The 4,466-nt window shown below is 57.9% G+C and overlaps 1 non-coding gene across 1 annotated transcript; it reads left to right on the forward strand.

Annotated features, from left to right (window-relative positions):
* The first annotated feature begins 1,213 nt into the window (after positions 1-1,213).
* LOC142795389 (small subunit ribosomal RNA) lies at positions 1,214-3,028 on the forward strand. The gene has a single exon (XR_012892992.1). It is a non-coding gene; the product is annotated as a small subunit ribosomal RNA (ribosomal RNA).
* Positions 3,029-4,466: the final 1,438 nt, after the last annotated feature.

Below are 4,466 nucleotides of genomic sequence, written 5' to 3' on the forward strand. Positions count from 1 at the left end.
GAGCGACCCACGGCGGTCTGGGTGCTTATCGCTGCTATTATAGGGGCACCCCGGCAGACGCAGAAAGAAAAAAAAAAATGGGGACATGGCGTGCGTCACCGTGCGGCTTCGCAGCGTTGCCGAAGTCGCCGAGCCCTTCGACTGAGCCGAACGGCGGACAGGGAACGTTGGTCGGCCGTTCTAACCTGTCGGTGCCACGCCGAGACGTCGTTAAGGAAAACCGCGTCGTGGGCCTCTACGACGCCGTCGAGTCGTTGTACGTTTGGTGTCCAGCGTGTCGGCGGCGAGTAGCGGACACGTCGTTCACGACTTCGGTCTTTCGCAGTCGACGCGAACTTGCGGAGAGTCGTGGTGCCTCACGTTTTCGGCAGAAACCGCGGCGGAATTTTCCCGTGCGTGCGCGCACGACCTCGGTGCTGTGCCGTCAGCGTAGTGTTGCACAAACTCGTGGCCTACCCAAGGTGCGGTACGTTTGCGGCCGTATCCTCGGTGGGAATTTCGTGAGTAGGGTCGCAAATTCTACGACCTCGGCGGGTTTGAGAGCGACGTAGACTTGTGGCACGCTCAACATGCCACACGTTTCGGGGCACACCCGCGGTGAAATTTTCTCGAGTACGCTCGTATTAGGGCCCAAGGAGGTCTGGGTACTTATCGCTGCTATTATGTGGGGGTTCTCGTGAGCGGCGTACGCGAAAGCGACCGGGTGTCTGATATGCGGCGGGCTTCGGCCTCGTCAAGCGTGTCCTCGGGTCTGCTCCAGGGGAATCCACGGCAGTCGTCTGCAGCCTCATCCGCTTGATGCGTTAGGGGCTGGTTGTCGGACGGTGCCGTTTTACCACGATATCGAGGTGTGTTCCGTGTCGTCCTCGGGCGATTCAGATGCGAAAGCGCCGAAGACGCGGGCGTGACCCGTCGTCTGGCGGCTTTGCAGTCTCGGCTCCGTTGCTAGTTCCGGCCGGTCCACCGACAGTGCAGCGGGCTTGGGCAACCCGCACGGCGCGACCGAGTCGATGCAACGAAAAAGAGCGAGCATGAACGTGCTTCTTGCCGCACGGCTCCCACTCGTCTTTCGGGAAGGTTGTGCCGTAGCGAGCTCGAACGCCGTCATCTCGGAGTGCAAAATAAGCGTGTTGGGGCGCCTGAAGGTGGCCTCCGCCGCACACAGACTGCGTCCGGCCCGCCGAGGGCGAGGACGGACGCGCAGTCGAACGATTACCTGGTTGATCCTGCCAGTAATCATATGCTTGTCTCAAAGATTAAGCCATGCATGTCTAAGTACATGCCGAAATAAGGCGAAACCGCGAATGGCTCATTAAATCAGTTATGGTTCCTTAGATCGTTTCTTCCTACTTGGATAACTGTGGCAATTCTAGAGCTAATACATGCAGTGAGCCTGGAGCCCTTTGGGTAACGGGTGCTTTTATTAGACCAAGATCGATCGGGTTTCGGCCCGTATTGTGTGGTGACTCTGGATAACTTTGTGCTGATCGCATGGCCACGAGCCGGCGACGTTTCTTTCAAGTGTCTGCCTTATCAACTTTCGATGGTAGGTTACTTGCTTACCATGGTTGTTACGGGTAACGGAGAATCAGGGTTCGATTCCGGAGAGGGCGCCTGAGAAACGGCTACCACATCCAAGGAAGGCAGCAGGCGCGCAAATTACCCACTCCCGGCACGGGGAGGTAGTGACGAAAAATAACAATACGGGACTCTTTTGAGGCCCCGTAATTGAAATGAGTACACTCTAAATCCTTTAACGAGGATCAATTGGAGGGCAAGTCTGGTGCCAGCAGCCGCGGTAATTCCAGCTCCAATAGCGTATACTAAAGCTGCTGCGGTTAAAAAGCTCGTAGTTGGATCTCAGTTCCAGACGAGTAGTGCATCTACCCGATGCGACGGCTCGGACTGAACATCATGCCGGTTCTTTCTTGGTGCACTTCATTGTGTGCCTCGAGATGGCCGGTGCTTTTACTTTGAAAAAATTAGAGTGCTCAACGCAGGCGAGTCGCCTGAATAAACTTGCATGGAATAATAGAACAAGACCTCGTTTCTGTTCTGTTGGTTTTTGGAATACGAGGTAATGATTAAGAGGGACGGACGGGGGCATTCGTATTGCGGCGCTAGAGGTGAAATTCTTGGACCGTCGCAAGACGAACTACTGCGAAAGCATTTGCCAAGAATGTTTTCATTGATCAAGAACGAAAGTCAGAGGTTCGAAGGCGATCAGATACCGCCCTAGTTCTGACCATAAACGATGCCAACCAGCGATCCGCCTGAGTTACTCAAATGACTCGGCGGGCAGCTTCCGGGAAACCAAAGTATTTGGGTTCCGGGGGAAGTATGGTTGCAAAGCTGAAACTTAAAGGAATTGACGGAAGGGCACCACCAGGAGTGGAGCCTGCGGCTTAATTTGACTCAACACGGGAAAACTTACCCGGCCCGGACACTGGGAGGATTGACAGATTGAGAGCTCTTTCTTGATTCGGTGGATGGTGGTGCATGGCCGTTCTTAGTTGGTGGAGCGATTTGTCTGGTTAATTCCGATAACGAACGAGACTCTAGCCTATTAAATAGGTGCGGGGTTCCCAGCACCTTACAACCTTCTTAGAGGGACAAGCGGCTCCTAGCCGCACGAAACAGAGCAATAACAGGTCTGTGATGCCCTTAGATGTCCGGGGCCGCACGCGCGCTACACTGAAGGAAGCAGCGTGTCTTTATCCCTGTCTGAAAAGACTGGGTAACCCGTGGAACTTCTTTCGTGATTGGGATAGGGGCTTGCAATTGTTCCCCTTGAACGAGGAATTCCCAGTAAGCGCGAGTCATAAGCTCGCGTTGATTACGTCCCTGCCCTTTGTACACACCGCCCGTCGCTACTACCGATTGAATGATTTAGTGAGGTCTTCGGACCGATGTCCGGCGCGGCCTTTCGGTTGCGCCGGTCTGTTGGAAAGATGACCAAACTTGATCATTTAGAGGAAGTAAAAGTCGTAACAAGGTTTCCGTAGGTGAACCTGCGGAAGGATCATTAACGGATTGTGAAGGGTGAGCGCCTCAGCTGCGTCTGCGCCCGACACTTTCTGCCGCTGACCCCGTTTGGACGCGGGGTCGGCTTTTCCCCACGGGGCTGCCTGAATGTGGAGCGGCACCCCGTGACAAATTGTTGCGCCCAGCGGACGCCAACACCGCGACCTTGGACGGTCGGCCAGGTGGCGGACGCGGGTACAAACGGCGCAACGCACTCATAGGTCGGCTTTCGACCCGCCACTGCACCGTGGCTCGAAGCGCTCGAAATGCGCGACCCGACCGCTGCGGGACCGCCTAGTACTGTAAACAGGAGCGGCGGAGCGCGAACGGCGAGTCGTGGTTACGTCGGTAGAAGGCGAGGCTGCGCGTTCCCGAAACGCCAGCCGAGTGCCCTCCCGACCGTTCGAGCGTGCAAGAACGAGACCCGACAATCGCGCGGCGACTGCCAAGTACGAGAGGAACGGCACAAGCGTCGGCGGTCGGTCAAGGAACTGGCGATGTGACGGGTCCGCTGTGCACCAGTGCATACCGTCCCGCCGTCCGCGGCAAGCGCCTCCGCGTCCTCGGGTGACGGAGGCTGCCGGTCGGTTCTTGCAGGCGAGGGATCTCGCTGGCACCGGTTCGCGTTGACGCGCGGCCGGTCATGGCACGGCGATGCGACGGCCGAGGTGCGCAGTACTCGATGGAGGAACCGCACGCTCCGATGACCGTCCCGCCCTCCGCGGCGTATGCGTACCGACCGTAATGGTTGCAGCAGCGCCGGCCGGCTTTTGAATTCGCCACACGAAACACGGTGCGAGATCGCGGTTAGGGGAGCGTCGACGTTGCCAGGCGTTTTGCTTGCTGCCGAGGGAAAGGCGGCACGGCCACGTCGCGCTCGTCGCGATTAGCGGGTCTGCGCGCTTTGGGAAGGTGCCGCAACGACTTGCCGAAAGAGGAAGCACGGAAGAACGAGGGACTTGGACGTCCCGACAATTGAACGCACTTGCGGCCAGGCCCTTGCTGGCTTCGTTCTTCCGCCTCGAGTAGGCTCGTACGCGGCTCCGGCGCCGAAAGTGGTCCTTGGCACCGACTTCGGTGGACGTGGGAAGTGCCGCGCAAGTACGGCGCGCCTGGCTCCACCTGTTGGCTAAAGTAGGCAGCCGGATCGGCATTTTGGTGTGCGGTGGCAAACCGTGGATGCGAAAAAAGCTTGTGCGATTTCGTGGAACAAAAAGCGGGGGTCCCCCTTTTTATGCGGAGGAGACCGACCCGCCCGCCGTGGTGAACCGCGACGCCACGGTAAAAACGGGAGAGGCTTGTCGATGGGACCGTGCATCCCGCGCTCCACGGAGGCCGGGAGGCGGCCGCCCGAGGAAATGTGTAGCCGTCGAGGCCCGCATCTGCGTGCACTCTTATCCAAATGGGTGTACCGCAGGCATTTTCTGGTTAGGCGGGCCAAT

This window comes from Rhipicephalus microplus, unplaced genomic scaffold (assembly GCF_043290135.1).
Source record: "Rhipicephalus microplus isolate Deutch F79 unplaced genomic scaffold, USDA_Rmic scaffold_645, whole genome shotgun sequence".
Lineage (NCBI taxonomy): Eukaryota > Metazoa > Arthropoda > Arachnida > Ixodida > Ixodidae > Rhipicephalus > Rhipicephalus microplus.